The sequence below is a fragment of the Taudactylus pleione genome, unplaced genomic scaffold (genome assembly GCF_031769625.1).
Source record: "Taudactylus pleione unplaced genomic scaffold, aTauple2 ptg000121l, whole genome shotgun sequence".
Taxonomy (NCBI): Eukaryota; Metazoa; Chordata; class Amphibia; order Anura; family Myobatrachidae; genus Taudactylus; species Taudactylus pleione.
The window spans coordinates 1740376-1751461 of NW_028284523.1; the positions used below are offsets into that span (position 1 = coordinate 1740376).

The following is an 11086-nucleotide window of genomic DNA, read 5'->3' on the forward strand; positions in this document are numbered from 1 at the left end:
GGTGGAGGAAATCACTGGCAAGGTTACCAGTGGAGAGTAACTCAAAGTAGGAAGCGGTCGGACAAAGCTTGGTATAATTTGTCCGGAGAGCAGAATAATTCTGTTTCCTCGTTGTGCACGCTAAGGGAAAAATGCTTAGCGGTTGGCGGTGCACAATGAGTGGACGCAGCTTGTTTAATTCATCCACCGGTCAAAATCTTTAGCAAAAGTAGCCAAAGCGTTGTCCCAGATGGGTGCTAAGCAGTTGCTAGGGATGGTCGATGAGGTGCTGCTTATGAATGGGCCGATTGGATTGGCGAGGTATATAATGAATGTGAAGTATGGCGAGTATGCTACTGTGTACTGCAACATATGGGTCAAGATGACCAAAGAATGTATGAAACTCTTTCCCAAAGTTGGCTGTTTCGATTCAGAGGTTCTGAGTAATGTTAGAGATAACATATGTTTAGTAAAATCTTTGAAAAAGAGGGTAAAGTATAATGATTGCTTAAAGCTGTGGCTGCACGAGGGGAACACGTGGCAAAATTGTGCGCCACAAAATGGCGGGCCGCAAAATAGTGTAAACATGGTGCAAAGCAGCACGCTGCAAAGTAGCATGCTGCAAAGCAGCGTACTCATGCCGCAAAGCAGCATGCCAACAGGTAGCGTACCCATGCTGCAAGGTAGCATTATCACGCATAAAGGAGATAGCGCATGCGCACCTCGGCAGCCATATGTGACTGCAGGTGAAAGTACAGCCGATACCAAAAATAAAAAAATTGTAATAAGTAACTTGTACCCTGTTTTTTTAAGTCACCTTAAGGAAACTGTTATTGTAGAAGATGATGAACCTACTGTAATTTCAGCCATTACACATGCTATTAATATATTAGATGTTCCACAGAGAGGAAAGGCAGCGATCCAACCAGCAGGGTCAGCAGCTGAAATTGGTGAGACTAGTGGAGACCGTACTAGGAGAGGTAACATCCATAGTACTGAAACAATAAGTCCAATTGTTAATCCTGAACATAGTGATGTGGTAGGTGTACATCCTGTCCGTACAATTGCAGTTCCCAATGGGAAACCGGACAAAGATGGTATAGTTCCCATCAGGAATGTAGCAGCGCATTGTCCATGGACGAGAGCAGAACTACATTCAATTATGTCAGATTTCCCAGATCCTAGGAAACAATTAGCCAAATGCCAGAAATTTGTTGATGATTTAGGTAATGCTCATGAGCCAACTAATAAAGATTGGCGGGTGGTGTTAAGGGCCTGTCTCCCTTCCAATACTGATGTACAAAAGTTTATTAAAGATTGTGTATTGGAGGAAGATGAATCCTTAACGGATGAGGATAATCAGGTAAATATAAAACGTATAATCACGCAATTGGCTATATATTTTCCAGTGCTAGTGAACTGGAGTAAAATCTTCACTATTAAACAAAAAGATAGTGAACCTGCAGCAGATTATTTCACCAGAGCACTGCTAACAATAACCCAGTACACAGGGATAGCAGATATTAAAAATGATGTACACCACAGGGAAGTTGCTGTTACGGTACTAATGGATGGTCTCAAAGATAATCTAAAGACCAGGGTGCAAACCTCTGTACCTAACTGGAGAGGAATTACTGTAGATGCACTTAGAGAATCTGCCATAGAACACGATAAGAACATTTCCAGGAAGAAAGAGGCACAGAGTGAGTAGTTAATGGCAGCGAGCATTCAAGCTCTACAGGAAGTATATACACGGACACAAACCTACAATACGTATGAACCACAAAGGTGTTATAATTGCAATAAAGAAGGACACCTAAAGAGGGACTGTAAATCGAGAAATTGGGGGCCACCTAGGTACACTCAGAGAGAGCACTAGCAAGATTCAGGGAATTTCCAGCGGTTACCTGCTCACATACTGACAGCCAATGCTCTGCTGGAGGATGATGGTCAGTGCTAGGGGTCAGGTCATACCTGTAGTCTACAGCAAGTCAGGTTAACTGAGAATACTAGAGAAGAACCTACAATGACAGTTGATATATCTGGTACTAAACACACTTTTCTTGTAGATACAGGGGTGACCAGATCCGTGATAACTTCTCCATGTAATTTACAGGTTGCCAACAAGACCATACCAGCAATGGCAGTAACGGGGAGGATACAGCATTACCCTTTAACCAGATCTGCGGATATTACTATCGGGCTGCTGCAAACCAAGCATTCCTTTCTCCTGGCAGCAGCGGCTCCTACTAACCTGATGGGAAGGGATTTGCTGTGTAAAATGGGATGTGTCATATACTGTAACGCTGACAGTATATTCCTAGATATACCGGAAAAGGTTGCGCATGAGGTACAGGATATATTGGATACACCACAAATGTTAATGTTGCACTCTGCTGTTTTAGAACAAAGTCCATCTCAGGTAAAACAAATGATATTGCAAATACCGGGTTCCCTCTGGACCAAAGATGGACAGGACACTGGTTTGATGGCAAATATAGCCCCTGTAATGGTTAACTTGGAGAGTGGTTGGCAGGCTCCAAGCAATGGGTCTGTCCTCATTCAATATGTAGATGATTTGTTGTTGTGCTCTGATTCATTTATGTCATGTTTAAATTATACTAAACTGTTATTGCTTCATCTCTCACAAACAGGGCACAAGGTTGCAAAGGACAAATTACAGCCATGCCAGACTAGGGTCAAATACTTGGGACACTGTCTAACCCACGGGCTACGACACTTGACAATGGACAGAATTCAGGCCATACAGACCATGACACTGCCACAAAACCAGCAGCAAATCCATACCTTCTTGGGCATGTGTGGATACTGCAGAACGTGGATCCCAGGTTTTTCTATTTTGGCATTACCATTGCAGGACTTGGGGCCTGATTCAGAGCCGCTCGTAAGCGGCCGCTCGTTCACTCCGAGTGATGTTTGCCCAACTGCGCATGCGTACGGATCGTTATACGCATGTGCGAACCAGTCAGTGCATTCGAAATTCATGTGCTCGCAAAATAGCGAATGCCTGATAATTTGAGTGACAGAAAGAGGTGTATGTGGGTGGTAACAGGGGAAGGTGCTTGAAAACGGGGAGTGGAGATCCGATCGCAGGCATGCTTAAAGGTCAAAACGGGCGTTTTATGGGTGTGCATAATTAAAACAGCAGCGTCATTGACCATGTCACTGGGTTATTTTATAGCCAGAACTGCTCGCAAAATTGTGGTAGCAAAAACCAACCACAAGAATAGCGAGCAGCTCATACCCTGGTCGATGTACTCGATTAATCTAATAAATAGCGGACATGACGTAGGATGCGAGCGGCCAGGGGGCGTAGTTTCCCAAAAAACAACTGCAAGTTTTGTTTGCTCATTCAGACCTAGAGGCATGAACAGACCGCAAAGAGTGAACGGTTCATTTGAATAGCCACCCCTATTTTCTGAACGAGCGAGCTCTAATTGCGTCCGGCTCTTAGTTTCATCCTCAAAACCCAACCGTGTCATACACACTGAGGAGACAGAGCAGGCTTTCCTTAACCTTAAGGATAGTCTGACAAAAGCACCTGCCCTGGGAATACCAGATTATGAAAAACCCTTTGAATTATATTGTACGGAAGCTGATGGCTGTGCAGCAGGTGTCCTTACACAGAAACACGTTGATGCTAGTAGACCTGTAGCATATTACAGTGCACAATTGGACACTGTGGCAAGATCACTCACAACGTGTTTAAGAAGTGTAGCTGCAACTGCTCTTCTGGTAAATAAGAGCGAGCATGTAGTATTAGGGCATGATACAACTGTCTATACACCGCATGCTGTATCTGCTTTGTTAAATTCGGCCCAAACCAGACATGTCTCTTCAGCAAGGTTCATGAAATGGGAACTAGCCCTAATAGCACCTGCAAATATTACCATTAAACGGTGCAATACGTTAAATCCAGTAACATACTTACCATATGTGCCTCGAGATGCACAAATGGTGAAGGAAGGTGAGGTTCTGGTTGAAGGTGAGTTTTACAGGTATACTGACACACATGATTGTATGGAGTATTTGAATCAGACCTTTACTGCAAGACCAGACATACGTGACACACCATTAGAAGACGTAGATTTGACGTTTTACATGGATGGGAGTTGTCATAGGCAGACAGACACAGGAAAATTATGCACAGGTTATGCTGTTGTAAAGGAGAGCGTGTGAGTTGGCAGAAGGTAAATCAGCTAACATATACACGGATTCTAGGTACGCCTTCGGGGTAGTACATGATTTTGGGGCTCTTTGGCATCTTAGGAACTTTATGACAGCAGCAGGCACACCAGTAGCGCATTCACAGCACATAAAAGGATTTCTGACAGCAATTCAGTTACCAAAAGCAGTAGCTGTCATCAAATGCAAAGCGCACACATGCGAGGAAGACCCAGTGTCGATGGGCAATAACAGAGCAGATGAAGCTGCCAAATGGGTAGCAGGGTTGCACATAAATATACCAACTAACAAAGTGATGGTCTTCCAGACAATAGACACACAGAAATTAATTGAAATGCAAGATTTGTGTTCCCTACAGGAAAAGGCAGTCTGGAGATCGAAGGGATGTGGTCAGGAGTCCTCTGGATGCTGGATAGATGGACAAGGTAGGCTTGTTGCTCCCAGGGCATACTACCCAAGCTTGGCTGAGGCAGCGCATGGTCTGACTCATCTGGGAAAAGAAGGTATGTGCAAGTTGGTCAGAGCATATTGGTGTGCACTCGGCTTTTCTTCTCAAGCTGGAAAGAGAGCAATGTCCTGTCTGACTTGTTTGAGGAAAAGTGTCGGGAAGACAATACCCAGCGAGCCATCTCAGATGCGATCGGCAAAAAGTTTTTGCCCTATTCAATTCCAGGATATTTTCGCCTAGACGAAAACTCCATAGGCAAAAACAGGCGAAAAAGTTTCTCCACCAGAAGACAGAAGAAAAGAAGTGCAAAATCCAAATTTTGGGGTAAAAAGGGGGGGACTTGGTTCAGAATCCTTAGGACACGCCCCCCCTTATGACTAATTAGGCAAAAAAAAATGTAAAATGATCATAATTGACCCCAAAAAAGACACGTAATTTTTTGGGCGAAAATGCAACAAGTGTTGGAAAATGGAGCTTAAGTACTGAGACAGGCATTTTGGGGTGCTGTATGGATGGTACAGGTGTTTTTAAGATTGCAGGAGGCTGCAGCAGGTGTATTTTTAACATTTATTTATTCTGCACTTTACAAACCCCAAAATATCCTAGTATCCATTTACATGTACCCCCAATTTAACTATAACAATTATTTTCCTTCAAAGACATTGCTTAATATAATTTTTCCACACTTATGCAAATATGCATAAAACAGCCCTTTGACTCAAAATAAGATCCCTAATTACTTTTATTATGGATAATAATACACTTCTATATTGATTCCCCAGGTCAGTTAAGTTTTATTGGGGGTACAGACTGATTTCCCCCCAAAAAACTGGCCTTTTCGCTGGTTCCGCTATTCGTTGCATACACCCATATGCGTTTTTGCCTGTTTTACCATTAAAAATGGTGAAAATTGGGTGCGCGCATTGAGTAAGCAGGTTAAAACTTCACCTCAAAACACTAATAAGGCAAAAACATCTAGCTTTTTGCCAATCTCGGCTTTTCGATGCTAATTGCATCCAAGAGCTCTAAACGAAGTCAGAAGGTCATTTATAACATCATGGTAGTTTTGTGATTTCCCAAAAATTTATTGCAAATTCTGTTAAAATGATAACCATGCTGATTTTCATGTTCATTAAGCTCTGTGTCGAATTTTTTATCTCAAAGCAGTTCCCTGATTTTGAGATCCTACAAAAAACACCCTTCTTTATTTTTTCCTCACATAGGTGAATCCACGACCGGTTTTATCCATAGCTTTGATGAAAATCTTCATCAGCCCAAGCTTAATGTGCAATGGAGGCACATACATTTTCTCTGGAACAATAAGAGGAGTATTAAATATTATATTATACAAATAGTTTATATAGCTGTGGGCCTGATTCAGAGCCGGACGCTATTTCGCTCGCTCGGTCAGAAAAAGGGGCCGGATATTTAAATAGAGCGCTCGCTCTTTGCGGTCTGTTGACGCCTCTATGTCTGAACGAGCGAACGAAACATGCGCTCGCTATTTTTTTAAAAACGCCCCCTGGCCGCTCGCATCCTACGTCATCTCCGCTATTTATTAGATTAATCGAGTACATCGAAAGGCGTATGAACTGCTCGCAGTGCTTGTGGTAGCATTTTCCTATCGCAATCATGCGAGCAGTTCAGGCTAAAAGACAACCAAGTGACGTGGTCGATGACGCTGCTTTGTTAATTATGCACACCCTTAAAACGCCCGTTTTGACCGTTTGGCACACCTGCGTTCGGATCTCCACTCCCCGTTTTCAAGCACCTTCCCCTGTTACCACCCACAAACGCCTCATTCTGTCACTCAAATTAGCAGGCATTGGCTATTTTGCGAGCACACAATTTCCGACCACAATGACTGGTTCGCGCATGAGTATTACAACCCATACGCATGCGCAGTTGTGCGAACATCGCTCGGAGCGAACGAACGTCCGCTTACGAGCGGCTCTAAATCAGGCCCTATGTTTGCTACTATTTTGGTTCCAAATAATCTAAAGAGCTTTTGCTGGAACAAAAAAAACTATGGAAACCTTATTTGAATTCAGCATGAAAAAGTATATCAGAATCAGTTGCGTAGAACAAAATCTTTGTTAACCAGTGTAATCTGCAGAACAGAGCAATTTTCTGTTGATCTCTAGAGGGGTAAGGAGCTAATAGTCTGTATAATGTACACATAAACAGTACTGTGCAAAAGTTTTAGGCAGGTGTGGAAAAAATGCTGCAAAGTGAGAATGCGTTCAAAAATATAAGTGTTAATAGTTTATTTTTATCAATAAACAAAATGCAAAGTGAGTGAACAGAATTAAAATCTAAATTAAATCAATATTTGGTGTGACCACCCTTTGCCTTCAAAACAGCATCAATTCTTCTAGGTACACTTGCACATAGTTTTTGAAGGAACTCGGCAGAGAGGTTGTTCCAAACATCTTGGAGACCTAACCACAGATCTTCTGTGGATGTAGACTTGCTCACATCCTTCTGTCTTTTCATGTAATCCCAGACAGACTCGATGATGTTGAGATCAGGGCTCTGTGGGGGTAATATCATAACTCCCAGGACTCATTGTTCTTCTTTACACTGAAGATAGTTCTTAATGACATTGGCTGTATGTTTGGGGTCGTTATCATACTGCAGAATAAATTTGGAGCCAATCAAAGGCCTCCCTGATGTATTGCATGATGGATAAGTACCTGCCTGTATTCCTCAGCATTGAGGACACCATTAATCCTGACCAAATCCCCAACTCCATTTGCAAGGAACCTCCACCATGCTTCACTGTTACCTGCAGACACTCAGTATTGTAACGCTCTCCAGCCCTCCAGCAAAGTTAGGCTGAATTGTACATGCACTATTTATAAAAACTACTTGGAAACATAATTGACAAGGATCTAACTTTTTATACTATTTGGTCTATGTGTTTGTTTTATGTAATTTTATATTACACAGTCATTTGTGAAATTTCACAAATGTTTATGACACCAGTCTCAATGATTGGTGCTTAAAAAGCTACAGTATATAGGGTGGGGTGGATGAAAGAAAATTGCACCAAATCATATATGGAGGGAGGTGTGTATGTGCGTGTGTGCGTGAGTGTATGTGTATTCCAGATTCCAGATCCAATTATGCTCACCTGCAATGCTCTCAGCAATAGCACAGCTTCCTACATCTCATGCTGCAGAGTGACCGACCATCTGGCTGCCTCTTCCGGGAGGAGGAAGCCAGATCGGCATAGCAGGGGGGAATTCTCTGAATTTGGGGGAGGGGCGGGATGTCACGATTGTGTCATCGCGGCCACGCCCTTGCTACACAATGCCGAGATTACCGGCATTGTGCAGCCGGGGGTGGGTCCACAATGACGCGATTCATCGCGAATAGCGTTATCGGCTCCCCCAGACCGCCCACTTACAAGGGAGGAGCGCATACCGGAGAGGGACGAAAGCAGAAAATGGTGGAGAGGTGCGGGCAGGTGACGCTGGTCAGGAGACTTGCCCACTCTTCCGGGGGGCCGGAAGTGCCACACAGTTTTCAGTAGGCTCCCGACCATCCCGGGAGAGTAATCAAGTATTCCCTACTCCCATCTACAGTATACTGCTTACACTAGTACACCCTCACTATGGTCCCAGAGCTCCACTGAGCCACATTCGCTTCTTTTGTCTTAGAATGAAAGCTTTTAAGCAGGACCTGTCCTATCCTTTGTTACCAGCACTTTTTTTGTCTAACATTGTGCATGCACTGTTTTGTCCGATGTCTGGTGCTGTAGAACATTGCAGCACTTTACAAACCAGTAATACATCCTTCTTAGGTAGTATTTTATAGACATCATTCATTTGTAAAAATCAATAGAAATTTACTCCCAGGGCTCCACAGACTCTCCTGAAATATTGTCATATCTGGATCTAATAATAAAATACCTCCATTCTGTCCATACAATACACAGTGCTTATATGTTATACAAGGTCAGCAAAAGCATATGGTTCAGTAGGGACTTCGGACCTCATTCAGAGTTGGTCGAAGCGGCCGCACGGTCGTACGGGAAAAGGGGCCGGATATGCAAATGATTCCCTCGCAAGTTGCGTCCCTAAGTTCGGATCGATAGCTGGCCGACCAAGGGGAGGAAGAGGCCGGAATTAAAAAAAATACGCCCCCTTCTCGTACGCATTGCACGTCATCTTCGGGCATATAAGGATTAATCGAGACCATCGGGAACCATCGCAACTGGTCGTAGAGCTTAAGGTTGACCATACCCTCTCTTAAGCTCTACGATCATGTGAGTGTAAAAATCTGTCACATGTGAGATGACGCTACTTTGTTAATTATGCACTCCCATAAACCGTATGCACTGCCATAAAACGCTGTTCGTATAATTAGGCACGCCTGCGTTCGGATCTCCACTCAAGGTCATGGGTTAGCAAGATGTGGAATAATGTAGGAATATTGCGTGGGACATGATATTTGAATGATTGAGTTTAATTATGATAAGAAGTTAATTGATGACTTTAAGGCAATGCTAGACTTGCACCCTGACTGGTTCTAGACACCCCCATAAGCAGAACTACAAATGTTTTCCGGTGGTGCACACCCTAATGTAATATGCTGTGCATGCCTATGCAAATATAAAAAAAAAACGCCAGGCAACTTCTGGTTAATAAACTAAAATTTGCATATAAGCAATGTTTCCTTATTTTAATACCTGTAGTCCAAGTGTTACAAAAGTCTACCAGGCATAGACTGTAATGACAGTGGGCATCTGAGGAACAGTAAACAAGAGGAGATGACCATTGCTAATTAAAACACAGAATATTAATTAGAATTAAAACTGCTTTAAGGCAGAAAGTAACCATGTTCAAGCACAAAGGAATAAAAGTTGGAACTTTTCCTGGTAAACATTTGTTTCAGTTGTGCTGTCTGTCAGTGTGATATCAGCCTGCAAAACTGACACTGTAGCTTTACTGTCATAAGGAAGTCTGATTTTCTGGTTCACAAGAAAGGATGACACAACTTTACATGGAAATGTCAAACTAGTTTCAGCACGACTGTGTTGAAGGAAGGTCAGGAATAATTAGATGATATTCTCTCTGATTCCTCACTAGGAACTATTGTAGTTATGGTGAGGAGCAAAAAGATTTACCACTTAAACTTTTAAACTCCTTAAAATGGTGACACAGAAAGGACTTTTAAAACTGCGATAAGTTACAAGCACTGTCCAGTCTTATAGGTGTATATTTACTAAAGGTTGATTTTCATTCAATGAAAATTGATCAAAATCAATCAACATCGATGTTGTGTTTCTGGGGAAATCACACATTTACTAACAGACAATTTTAGATTTGATACTTTTAGTATAAGTAAATGTATGATTTAGCCCCAGAAACAACATCAATATTGCTCAATTTTTATTGATTATTAATCGATTAATATTGACCTTTAGTAAATATAACCCTTAGTGTCTCTAGGTTTAGAGTTTGTAGTAATGCTAAGTTTAGGCTTTATGGTTGTGCTAGGTTTACATTTGAAATTTGGATTGTGCTAATTAAATAGCTATCTATTAGGCATAGGACTAGAAATATAACTTTTACAACATAGAATCTGGAAGTTATAGGTTAAGCTGCTTCTACAAATTGTGTTTGATAGGTGAAACTTACCTCTTTAAAATAAGCTATCAAGGAGGAAAGTTTTATATTATAAATACCTCAATACAATTATATTAACTGTTATCATTTGCACTCACAATTGTTTGATCTCACCATGAAAAAAAAACTACTTCTAAAATAAAACCATATCATCACATCAAGAATTCACAGTTTTAAAAAAATTGCAATCATACTGTAGATATAACCACTATTTGACTTTTGAGCTTGACATTCACAAGAGTAAGTCTGTGTTAATCATTAATTTCTTGATTTAGAAAGGTTACTTTTTTCACTTTATTAAATTTGGCTGAATTTGTTACTGTTCCTAGGATATTTATTTATTACCAGTTATTTGTATAGCGCACACATATTCCGTAGCGCTTTACAGAGAATATTTCGCCATTCACATCAGTCACTGCCCCAGTGGAGCTTACAATCTATGTTCCTTACCACATGCCCACACACACATACACACGAGGGTTAATTTTTTGTTGGGAGCCAATCAGCCTACCAGTATACTTTTGGCATGTGGGAGGAAACTGGAGTACAAACTCCACACAGTTAGGCCCATGGTGGGAATCGAACCCACAACCTCAGTGCTGTGAGGCAGTAATGCTAACCATTACACCATCTGTGCTGCCCAGGATATAGACTGTACCTAAATATTGGCTCAGCACATAAAATGTCTGCCTTTAGTTTGTGTGGTGGTTGGGAGCACATTAGGACTAGCACATTGGAAAATGTGTCAAGTATGGCTGAAGCATATCGCCTTGATGCGTCATACCACTGCAATCATAGGAAAATATATAGAATTTAG

At 41.9% G+C, this 11086-nt stretch overlaps 1 pseudogene; it reads left to right on the plus strand.

The window, feature by feature from the left end:
* Positions 1–616: 616 nt before the first annotated feature.
* Positions 617–1858, plus strand: LOC148524117 (uncharacterized; annotated as a pseudogene).
* Positions 1859–11086: the final 9228 nt, after the last annotated feature.